Source organism: Haemaphysalis longicornis, unplaced genomic scaffold, assembly GCF_048455015.1.
Source record: "Haemaphysalis longicornis isolate Haplotype H1 unplaced genomic scaffold, Haemaphysalis longicornis Haplotype H1 scaffold_10, whole genome shotgun sequence".
NCBI classification, from domain to species: domain Eukaryota; kingdom Metazoa; phylum Arthropoda; class Arachnida; order Ixodida; family Ixodidae; genus Haemaphysalis; species Haemaphysalis longicornis.
In genome coordinates, this window is record NW_027526204.1 from 46025309 (window position 1) to 46037830 (window position 12522).

Sequence of the window (12522 nt, forward strand, 5' to 3'; positions counted from 1 at the left end):
TTGTTTTGTGTAATCGGCTGGGCCCGTTTTACTGAAAAGTGGGCAGTGGCGATCGGTGCAACAAAATGTTTGAATTTTTTCGATCCTCTCGTGGGTACAATCATACGATATGACCATTTCATTCCTTCCAGCTTCCTTCTGGTGAAAACACTTTGCAAATTGCACCTCAGTGATAACACACCTGGCGTCTTACTAGCAAGGTATGGTTCAGCAAACCAACGAAACCAACGAATATTAATTACACCGAAGCAAACGATCGACTGGTTTTATTAAAACGAATTTAGTGACTCCAAAATGAGGCTGGGTGGGTAAAACGGGACAGATAGAACACACAAGCAGATGTCAGTCGTTTGGGTTATGAGATATCGCTCTTGTGAAATCTTTGAATGGCATTTGCATCTTTGAACGGCATCTTTGCACGGCATTCAAACAAATGCGGCTTCGTTGTCATTTGAACAGAAAGTGCATCTTTGAACGTCATTTTTTTACGAAATTTTTGAACGGCATCTTGGATTCGTATTCAGGCCAATTGAGCTTTAATGTAGCGCTACAATGCCTTCTTTTTTGCTTTGTCGGATTTTGGGTTCGTAGGAGGGGTTATATTTATTCTTCAGTCGCTGGGTGTTCTTGCTTAAGGCGGCTTAGGAAATGAATGAAACCGGGGTATGACGTGCCCACAACTTTGAGAAAGCCACTGGGCCATCTTTCTACAGAATCTTTTCTTCGTGGTTGACACGCAGCTATCAAAGGATGGGCTGATCAGAACTGTGGAGGAAATCGTCTCAATGTCTGAATCATAACGAAGCCCCGCAGTTGGTGTGCTTTTCCCGCGACCTAATTATTCTGAAAGCACGAAAAGCTACGACGCCGCTGGGCTGAAGTTATTGTCTATATCGTCGAATCCCTGAAAAAAGCGAATACAGGCACTTGACACCTTGAAACCCAACTTTCGCTACGGGACATACTCGGCAGATTCTCTGAACTGGCAGGAAATGATTTCATAGCAGCAGCTTCAGAACCGGTAATGATGAATTAGGGGAAAGATAAAAGCCTTGTTTGTCGGATGCATTCACAAGATCCTGGGGGAAATCAGGCGTAAAAAAGATGGTCACCTAAAATCAACGATAATAAATTTTAAGAGGACCAAATTCCAGTGGATCTTCTTATTTAGAAAAAATAGTTGTAGGCTTCGTCCGTTTTTGAAGATACTAGGCAGTATGCAAGAGTCTGGTAGAGTCGTATCTCTAATGCGTTTTTACGTCACTAGCAGCAAGCTTGCTCAAGCGTTAGCACTGTGCCTAGCTATCTCTCTTATTCGTGGGAATAAAAATCGACGGAACGGCGTTCCATGAAACGCTGTTCGATGAGACACAATTCAATGAAACAGGGTTCGATTAAACGACATCTACAAAATCGCGTTATATGAAACGACATTCGATGGATAGTCCAGGACCAGCTAGGCAAAGTTTCGACGCTTTTGAAGGCTTCTACATACCAGCAAAAGGTTTGCGTATAGAAAACTGAAGACGCTGACTGCATAAAAAAGTTTTTCTCTGAAATTCGTATTTATTTGTTGTTTTTGTATTTTAAATTGCCATTTCCTGTTCATATTCTTTTTGCTCTCTTTGGAGCGCTGCCGCTCTATTCAGTCCTGCTAACGGCATGAGTTAAAGCTCCAAACACTCAATTTTTGGTTGCATTCTTTTGGTCTTGTTTTCTGGCCAAAGCGCGCCCCATTCTGCAAAATACTGTGGTTGTTGTCCGGCATATGAAATAACCGCCGCGCTAAAAGTGAACAAAAAACTCAATTTTGTGAGTGATTTAAGCCCAGTAATCCAGGGTAGGAGATCAGCTTGTGGCCACCGCGTTGTATAGGTATGTTGCCTGTTCAGGTACAAGAGTTAGAATAGTAATGCGTGCAGCTTGATGCGTGAACATGGCGGCACGAATCTAGAACATGGGCAGCGAGACGCCCAGAAAAAACACATTGATTGGGATAAAACACACTGATGGGGGAATTAGTTGACGTTGGTGGCCGCCATTCTGGCTGTGATCATTGTTGCCCCGACGATCAGATTATCTTCAGCCTCCAGGTCCGTGCAGCGAAGCGCGGCCTCCCAGTGCGGAGACGTGGTTATTGTTGGATGGGGGCACCTCGGAAACAATGACCTAAAGGCTACCGAATAATAGACAGGCAGTGCAGTTAAGGCAAAGGTATATGGCAGGGTGGGTTAGGTGCAATATGGCGTGATAGGAGAGCATGTTGGTCGGAACTTGGGCCCTAAAATACGTCATATGTGTTCTTGATGAATAGCTTTTGGTTTGTGCGCAGAGGTATAATTGTGTGGAAGCTGTATGAAACCAGACCTATTACCATGTGCGGGGTTTTAACCCAGCCGAGAGAGGGAGGCATGATTTTTCACAAACCTTGTATTGGCTGTTATGCCTCATTCCATATCAAAAGTGGATTACTTTTGATCATGCACGTGTACACTTCTGATTGGTGATTTCAATGAATTCCGCATTTTGCCCTGCCTATCTCTGGCTATGATGGTTTCCCGGTTGCATATCTTTCTTTCAAACCAAGGCTTCTTTCAGCGCTAAACCTTCCTCCATTCTTGTTTCATTTTCATTTAAATTTTCTGTATATATTCCCACGTGTTTCGTTTTTTCCTTTTCTTTTTTTGTTTGTTTGCAAACCCTTTTTCTCGTGTATGCCTCTGTTTTTACAACAGTTATACTTACGTGGTACCAATAGTCACCTACGCCTGTTTAAGAAATGTTGGTAAACTGTAGCGCAGTTACCAGTGGGCGGTTTTACTTAACTGAATCAATTTTGCGCCGAAGAGGAATAAACCTAAGCGAAAAAAGAAGCACAAACACGATGTAGCTACAAAGGAACCTGTCAATGTAATTCGCGCAAAACCGAAGATGTCAATGCGCAGAAAAAGACGTGGGTAGCGATAGAGAGAGAGATAGAAAGAGAGATAGAGAGAGAGAAAGCTAGAGAGAGAGAGAGAAAGAGATGTTTATACATGTTATGAACCACACCCTTGAAAAACCATTCCTAAACCGGGTTTTGTTGACCTCAACTGGCTGTCCTTCCTCTGTTCAGCACAATGTATTACAAAGGAGTCATTGACAAGTATCGCCAGGCTTTCGTCTTTAAAACGCGTAAGTAGACTTACATGCGCCGTAGAATTTGCTTTCGGTGTTGTTGTTTCATCGGGCACAAATTGTGCTTTCGGGGCTATAACACGAATTGCCGTGGTACTGAAGGTCATTTTGTTTATTAAAAATACCATAATTGAAATAACAGTTTAGGTGAAGTAAATAAAAGAATATACCCGTTATCTGGGCCGTTGTTATTGCACTGGAAAGGAATTTTTGTGTACCGTGGCCACAAAACCAACCGGCTAACACGACTTAGAAACACGCCAAAGCGGTTAAAGAAGCTATGAAAAATTTTCAGAATATTTAGGGAGAGAAAACCAACATACCTGTTAACCTAAACCCATCGCTTGCAAAAAAATATTTTGTGGAAGTCCTAATTTTGTAATGCCCAAAAAGAAGGCCCTCCAATGATTCACTAAACTGAATTTCTGTCTGGACACACGTTTCTTCCCCGCCGCGTTACCCAGATTTGCACAAGCGAGGGGCTCGAAGCAGCACAGCTCTCTACTATACGGCCTGTGTACATTTTTTAGTTTGTTTTTGTATTCGGAGGACGTTGCTCACAGATCGAAATTGTGAGATCTGCGACGTACTTCAAAAAATGGTTTGTCAAGCACGTAAAGCGACGCCAGGTATTCTTTTTCTTCGTGTCCGTCTATTTCTCGGCATTTTTTCCTACATCCCCAATTATTGACAAAGAACAATATAGGCTATTGTAAACGCGGGCAAAACTCTCTGCCTTTAAAATAAAGAGCATTCTTTCTTTTCTTTGCAGGGCAAAGTTAGGTAGCCTGTATATGACAAGACGCAGCGCTTCCCAACCTAAATACCAGATTTATGAGAAATATCCCAAGTGCACGTCATACAAAAAGTAAAGCAGGCAATCTTTTTATTGCTTTTTGGGGTGCCGGGAAAGGACGGGGATACTTATAATCGACAGTGTCCTTGCGTGCATTAGACTTATTCGTGCGAAAAAAGTGGCATAAGGTGAATTTATGGAGCAGATCATATGAACAGATGCATCCACGCCAAACGTTCATTTGCCGCATAAATTGGTCTAATAAGATTCTGTGAGCAGATTGAATTACTTTACAAATAACCCGAACAGTTGAGTTCATTTCGCTGTTACCGCAATTTTGAAACCGATTGTGTACATTCAATGACAATGGTTCTACGTTGGCAGACCATCTCCACGAGTCAATTTCAGGCGAATTTTTAAAGTCTAGGGAATGTGGAAACCTGCTACATGATGAGTTCATTGCTACTGAGGTTGCCTGTTATGATAACCGTTATGGGAACAATGTCTTATACGGGGTCATTTCTTCTGTAAAGGAAAAGTATAAGTGGTCGTAAACGTTTTATTTGGTCCTCAATCGTTTTTCTGAGTTACATACCCGTTCAGCTAAGCACCGTTACAATTACTGCCGTTTTCACGTCTTTTGCACTTTCGTATAAAATATTTGTACTCCATTGTTGAGTTCAACCTCTGACCTTTATTTGTGCATCCATAATAAACCTAGTGAGACTATTCTGTAAACATCTTATGAGAGAGTTAGTTTTCTCCTGTGCATTTCAGAGCCAAAACACTTAATGACTAAGACCCATGGCTGTAAACAGGAGCTGTGTGTCTAAACAGGTGCACCTTAAATTTTATTCTGACACAATTTCGTCCCTAAAACAGAGTCAAAACAGACCGAATAACTGTATCATTCACAATAGCTAGAGTATAGGTTTGTCTGTACAAATTGCCCGTAAATAGAAAGCGAGAGTGTGGAGCCAGTAGTTCGAATAGGCCTTTCAAGTTTTTTTCGGCTTTTTATTACGTAACGGGAGCAGTTTACAGGTGCATTGCAGCTTTTAAAGAGTGCGATATTCTGCAAATATTTTGCAGGCACTAGAAGACCATGCTTTCAATCCTGCATATATTGAAGTTAAACAGGGGCTAAAAAGCTCAATGACAGATTCGAAAATCTTCCACATCAGTTCAAATCCGGTAACACGCAACAGAATACCTGCAAGAAATAGCCCGAGTAGGACCTCGACTTTGCAACCTTATTCTTGCTTTCTCTGAATGTGTTGACAGGAGTATGGAAGCGTTTTTCGTAAACTAAAACCTTGTTTTCAACTATTCGGTGATTCAGGGAGATTCGTGCCTTCTGCGTGCCTTTTGTTGTTAGTCTGGTTTGCATCCCTATTGATTTGAAAATCACTTGATTCTGGGGATGTCCTTTATCAAATGTAGGGTTTTTCATTTGCTTCGGCAGGGCACCTGTACTTGTTTATGCCTCAAAACAGAACTGTGTGGTCATAGTCTGGTTTTAATATAATTTAGCCTAAACAATAATGCCACCAATTCATTCTGACAACACTCATGTCATGGGTAAGACAATTTGCTAAGTGAAAGGAGACCAGCGCAAAACACCTTGAAATTGGCTAATCATTGTTATGGACCCGTGGCTTCGATACTCTGAAGGGCTGCTTGCGGTTATACTGGTTTTATTAAAGCGAACCTCTCTTGCCACCATGATGGCGCACGTAAGTGAAAAAGCACTCAAAGAGGGACAACTTTACACAACGAGGGGACACATGAAGGTGATGGGTTTCCACAGACGCTCATCGAGCACCTCATCAAACACCCCTTCTCGGAATCGATCCTGTGTTCCTCGTGTTATGAATCCGGCCATTCCTACATGGTCAAAGCCGTGAGGATTTGGACTGTGACTTTGACTCAGGTTACATGAGATAAAGCTCGAAAGGGGTTTGATTTTTTAGAATTTTTACAGCACGCGAGAGGTCTGTACTGTTCTATTTCTCCATTGGCGTCGTCGATTGAGAACCACATGGACTACAGGCAAGTTTACGGCAATGCAGTAGAGTGAACCAAATGCCGACAAAAAGTAGCTTAATGATAAAAAAAGTTTAAACCCCTATGCACTATCTGGCTCTGATATGGCCTTTAAAGAACTTCGGGACTGTGTGGTAAAAAGGTTTCTGTCTTCTTCTTGGCCAGGTAGTTCTTCCCGACGTTCCTTGTGATCATATGACGGCAAAAATGGTAAAATTGATATGCTGTACGCCATAATTGCTCTGTCGGGTCTGAGCTGGAGCAGAAATATTTGAACCGCGCCAAAACTATGGTCCAATCACGCACAAAATGTCACACAAGGACAGTTTGAAATTGTTTCGGATAATTGAGTTTTTTCTGCGATGTTGCAAGCAAGCTTGCTTTTTGGGATCAACGGGCATCCGATCTAAGTATTTGAAATGAAAAAATCTTTTCCGAAAAGCGATGTCATGCTGTACTGGAATTTCCAATTACGCTCTTTCGCGTTCAACATACTTGAAACATCTGTGACATACTTATTCTTCAAAATGAAAATAAAACCTTTTGCGTGCATCAACTTACATTGCCGTCATCGGAAGTTGAAAAAACACATAAATCCACTACTGGTTTGCGCTATAAAAGCGCGGTGTTTCACCAGGCTTACTGTCAGCTATTGCCCGGACAAACACAGAGTCTTCTTCGTGAAGTTCTTTAGGCAAGTGTGGCCTAACTAGCTACGACCATTACAAAAGGAGTAATTCCTGCTTTCTTCTAAATGCTTCCCAAAATTTGCCTCTTGCACACTCATTTAGCGATTTATTTCGAGGAATGACGACTTGAAGTGTAGTTACTGCAGCATCCTGCACATGCCTTTCATTTTGACTATTTACAACTGTGATATCAAGAAATTGGAATTTAACTGATAAGCCGTTTGCCATACTGTGTAATGTTTGCACTCACAAACAATTTGTTGGTTTAACTATTTAAAGAACGCAACGAAAATGTTAAATACCCCATTAAAAAGGGTGCGCTTGCCTTTCAGTGAAAGCAAACATTTTTGCTCATGGGAAATTATTATCCCTAGGTTTGAACTGCTGTCTTTAAAAAAAACCATATGTTTAGGCAGTCGTCACATGATGTGCGTTTTTGTATTATTTATATTTTTCATGGCATTTTTGCATCTGCCCTGCCTTTTATTGGACTAAATTTTTACAATACAAATATCGAAAATCTCAAGTCTATCGTTTTTAACCATTAAAAAATTCTGTTTTTATTTCAGAAACAAATTCCAGCATGTTCCGTCTTTTTGGACTCCAACTTCTGGTTGTGCTTGCAGTCATCTTAGGTAACTATGCAGTTTTTTTACTCGAATTTTTAGGTGTTACAGAGCCTTTTCAAGCCCGACAGAATTCGTCAAGTTTCTTTTATTTAGGCGCCAAAGAGCACGAGGGGTGTTTGGAAGTTTTTACCACTGCTATCCTTACTGCCTGCCAAAAGGACTCTTAAAAATGCAGAGTAAATCCAAAAAGGCGTTTTTGTTCTATTTAAACCCAGTATTCAGAAAACGCTATGGGTCCAAAAGCAATTGCAGTATCAGCGAATCACATCTCCTTAGTAGCTTCTAGAGGAGCCCGAGTGAGACAATATTCACTTTATAACAGTAGAGAGGCTTTTATTGAGCAACTACTGAGTATCCACTGTTGTGCCTCGCTTCGCCGTCGGCGTCGTTGTAACCTAGGCAACGAACAGGACACCGAAGATAGACAATGTATAGCGAGCAGGAAAGCGAAGGAGGAAAGTATGGCAAAAATGTGAGGAAGGCGGTACGCCCAGGCCGCGGAAGACGTGTTCGGTGGCTGAGTTTTCACATCGCTGTTGGCCTCGTTGTAAGGGGGTGAGTGAAGAGAACGCCGAAGAAAGATTGATTAGAGGGAACAAGAAAGCAGGGGCAAGTATGGCAAAAGTATGACCGGATGGGCTGAATGCCGGGACCATGCGAGACATTCTCGGCGGCGGCCACGCGCCGCAGAATAACGCCAGAATATCGCGTGCCTTCCTGCTGACAACACGATTGCTTCCCGAGAAGCAGCAGCAATGTGCCATCTTCAAGAAAAAGACTGTGGTTCACGCTGTGCTCGACCTTTGAAGGGGGTATCGTAACCATCACGCAATTTTTTTCTGGCAAACTCTAACGCTCTGCGCAAAGTTGAGGTCTTAAGAAAAAGAAATATTGTCGTCTTGAACACCCTTCTGTGTCATTTTCACAAGTGATGTCAACGCAGCAGCCCATGTGGATGGACGAATCGGCCTTGAGCCTCCGATGGTAGTCCTCACTTTCACTTACCAATCCCTAATGGGTTTCTGAGCATTTTGGTTGGTCATGTTGAGGTCGAAGCCAAACTACAACTCGTTAACACACAGAGAAGTTCTGACAGCAACAATTGTCGGTTTTGGCCAGTACCTTGGAGTGCGTATGGAACAATTGTGGCAGCGAAATGGGAATTGTTTATTCGGCAGTGAGCTTGTATCGTAGCTATCATCGCCTCTGCCCAGTCTGCCTGAGCGGCCATGCTGTTAAGCCTACGTTCGCATCTAGCATCAAGTAGAGAAACATAAGTTTAACGACACGCCAAGCCACCGTGAAACTCACTACACGTCGGCTGCGAGAGCTGGTTGACCACGGTAGACCTTCAAGCGAATATGATCCACTTTGAGACCTCACATACCCAACAGGAACGGCAAGCAGATGCACACCGTCATTCGCAGCCATAGGCTACTTAGGTCTCGCAAGTTCGCGGTCGCAGCCAAGAGGACCTGAATTGTAGCAAGTAACGTAATATACCAGCCAAAATAATTACCGTTGTCTCGCCGATGACCAAAACAGAAGGTTTTTGCAGAACGGGCAATTGAAGGCTTTCGCTTCAAAACTGTCTTTTTTGTTTCTTTGTACCTCTATTGCAGCCATGATCGCCGCCCCGGGTGCTGCCCTGGGAGGTGGAGTCGGTGGTAACGGCGGAATAGGCTTCCGTGCAGAAGACGCTATGGCACGCGCCGAAGAGACTGCATCGCAGTAATAGAAACCGCTTTGTGCGCTGCTGCAACACTAGCTACAATGGTGATAGAGATACCATGAAGCTCATGGGATAATAAATGGCTTCACCTACTGAACGTACACGAATTATTTTTCATCCACATATTGCTATCTCTGATGATCTAAATTGTGATGATGGTGGTGAATTGCTTGGCTGATGGTGCGTTATATCGTCATGAAGTTCTCTCTCTATGTTTATTGTGGATATCCAAGGATATTGTCCAAACAGGATGCAGGCTACATTACACCGACAGTTGTGGTTTACGCAGCCGTATCTTACTCACCAGTCATGGTTATCGCCGCCACAGAGAACTTCATATGCCGAGTGCTGGTGTATATGTGTTCAGTAAAATGCTTCATGTACTCTAATAACGCAGTGAAGTGGGGTGTTCTGCGAACTGTCATGTCACTCGGCTTGTGAAATCTATTCATAGCTAATCAGTTGTCCGACGTAGCTGGCTCCCCCTTTTGCTCATTTCCACGCGGATGACTGGTGCAAGAGAACAACAATTTTTCCAACCGAGGCAATCTAAATTTCTTAGTGTGAACGTAGTTACATGTAATATGTTTTACGTGGTTTGAGAGAGTGATAAAAGACTTTTTATTGAGCTAAGTTTTGGGGGGGGGGGGGGTAGTTTCTCATTTCAATTAACCATGTGCCGTCCCGGCTCGAGTGGCCCTCTCGATCAGCAGAAGTTGATCTTGGGGGAGGGAGCAGTTTGACGTCATCTAAAAAACTCTGTCCGAAAATATCTCGCCTATGCCTATGCTTTTGTGCATTCGTAACACGTGGAGAACGTAGTCTCTCGCTAGTTAGAATTCCCGTTCTTGCGCCACCGAGCACGCCAAATACCACTCTGCAGAGGCAAAGTGCATGAAATTAGATTGGCTAGGATCAACGGTTCCAGGCGAGGCCTCCGTGCTCTTATTATTGTTTGTTTCTAGGCGGAAACTGCCCTTGTTGTGAAGGCGAAAATAGGAATCGAATTTCTAGAGCTTTAGCGGCTGAAAGGGTCAGCAGTTTTCGGAAAACCTGCCAACCGCAATGAGGAGTGTACTAAAGGTCGGGGCTTCTATTTCTAGGCAGATTTGCTTGCTAAAAAAGTGTTATTCCGACGTGTTTGTGCATAATTGAAGTGTATCAATATAGAAAATCCGAATCGGAACATGCAAACCTTCATCAGCGAGTCTTGACGCTTCTCTTTAGAGGTGCTATGGAGACAAAATACAAGTTTGTTTTATTAAAACAAATTGGAGTTTTATAGTGCCCCTGGCGCTTTTCCGGCAGCAAATAATGCCGTATTCATGGAGAGATTAGTCCATTCCGGTGAAAAGTTTGATTCTCCCGCCAAATCGTGTTTTTTTATGACGTATGCCATGAAGTCATTATGCGCGTATTCAAACAAACGTCCACTGCGTCCTTCGGTTCTGTAGCCCTACTCTCCGTTATTCCTCCTACATGGCGCTACCGCATTAAGCCACGGACCGTTTTCCTCCATTGCTTTGTTCTTGACCGCATTTGCACCTGGCTTGTGTTTTTGTGTTCGTGAAACATGGGGTATCCTGGACCAACAGGGTCCCGTAAGAGAACGTCGGTTATGCTAATCGGCCAGTGTCATGTAATACAACTTCAAAGCGTCGGACTGCAGTGCAGCTAAACCAAGCATAGTGCGCCCAGTACCAAGGGACGTGGACATTGGTACTGCTATGTTTACGTCTATTTTCGTAACTTTGATTGTTTCCCCACCATTATTACTTGTAAAATGAATACGGATTACATTTAAGCACAAATAGATTGTCTTGCCAGCTTATAAGCCCTGCCTAATTTAATTTTTATTTTGCCGGCCTCAGCCAATCGCACAGCTTAGCAAATGGCATCATAGGTTCTGTTGCGGCAAATGAGCTAGTGGCCTTTTTTGTGCCTTTTTGCCTAATTGCATAGCTTATGTGAGCGAGGTTTGCGTTGAAAGTTGTGCAGTATGATTCTAAACGGGCAATCTCTCGAATGAACCAAACTTGTGTTTTGTTTGCATGGCCTCTTTAATGAGTTGATGCCGTGATGGTACTGTCGTTAGTATAGTGAGTGCCCACACGTGGACTACGAGACCAGCCCCGAATATTGCTTCAGTGGCTGCCGTGTCATTCCGCCATCCACGGGGACGTCATCTCGGACGCAGCAGCGAAAGAGGTGCACAATGTGCTTGTGTCTGCAGGAATCCGGTGTTCAAGACAAGGCGGAAGTACGGCCGTCTCTGCACTGGGAGGGGAAATGCAGTTGTCAGCTTGGCAGAACCCTCTTAGGATACCTCTGCCTGTGCATGCGATTGGCGCTCACTGCGATTTTCAGTTTTCACGAAGCCTAGCAAAGCAAACTGACTGTGTTCCACCCGAGGTTTTAGGGGTGAAGCACCTTAAGGCCGAGGCTTGTCCGGCGTCCGGCGTCCTTGTTCACGCCACAGCACCGTGTAAATCGAAACACCTGTGAACAAAAGTCACACAAGGTTAACAAGGACAAAATGAAATGTTCACAAAAGGTTAGAGAGGGAGAGAGAGAGAGAGAGAGAGAGAGAGAGAGAGAGAGAGAGAGAGAGAGAGAGAGAGAGAGAGAGAGAGATTGAGAGAGGCACACAGCACCGTGTAGATCGAAACATCTGAGAACAAAAGGTTCATAAAAGGTTAACAAGACCAAAATAAAAAGTTCACGAAAGGCTAGAGAGAGAGAGAGAGACGCACAGCACAGTGTAAATCGAAACATCGGTGAACTTAAAAGTTGACAGAAGGTTAACAAGAACAAAATAAAAGGTTCAGAAAAGCTTAGAGAGAGAGAGAGAGCGAGGTTCACCAGTTTCGCGTGGCTCCGGGAGAGCCGTGCTGCTTATCCGCGAGGATTGAATTGGGTTGGATTGGATTGCATTTAGGTTTAAATTGAATTGGATATGATTTGAGTGGATTTGTATTTGAAGGTTGATTTGGATTTCGATTTGGATTAGATTTGATTGAATTGAAATGAATTGAATTGAATACAAATTGATTGGAATAAAGTGAATTGTATTTGATTGGATGGGATTGGAACTGTATGTACTGTACACAGGCGTTGTCACTCATTTACATGCGCGAGCGGGAATGCCACGGGTGAATTACGGTAAGAACGATCCCCAGTGCTTCGCCTAGACGTCATGATTCACTTCATGGAGACGCGTAACTTTTTTTGTTTATGGTAGGCTGGGCGGCCTCGCTTTTGTTCTCTGTGTGCGAGGACATACGGCACCTCCTGTGCTAGGGTGCGCAGCATGCAACCCTACTCGAAACAGCGAAAAGAACGCTTGTGCGATTGCTACGAGGAAACTCCTTAGAACTGTATCGCTTTCGTGGACCCAGGAAGAATCACGCTGACGCGCTGCTGGAGAAAAAGCCCTTTCGACGTTTTTACCTG

At 43.5% G+C, this 12522-nt stretch overlaps 2 long non-coding RNA genes across 3 annotated transcripts in view; one reads left to right on the forward strand and one right to left on the reverse strand.

The window, feature by feature from the left end:
* Positions 1 to 12522, reverse strand: part of LOC144158447 (uncharacterized) — a 107395-nt gene that overhangs the window by 54562 nt on the left and 40311 nt on the right. The window lies entirely within an intron of this gene.
* On the forward strand, positions 6647 to 9166 carry LOC144158446 (uncharacterized). Of its 2 annotated transcripts, none has more exons than XR_013320067.1 (3): positions 6647 to 6713; positions 7278 to 7343; positions 8960 to 9166. It is a non-coding gene; the product is annotated as an uncharacterized LOC144158446 (long non-coding RNA). The 2 variants fall into 2 exon arrangements; XR_013320068.1 differs by having other exon boundaries at positions 6673 to 6752.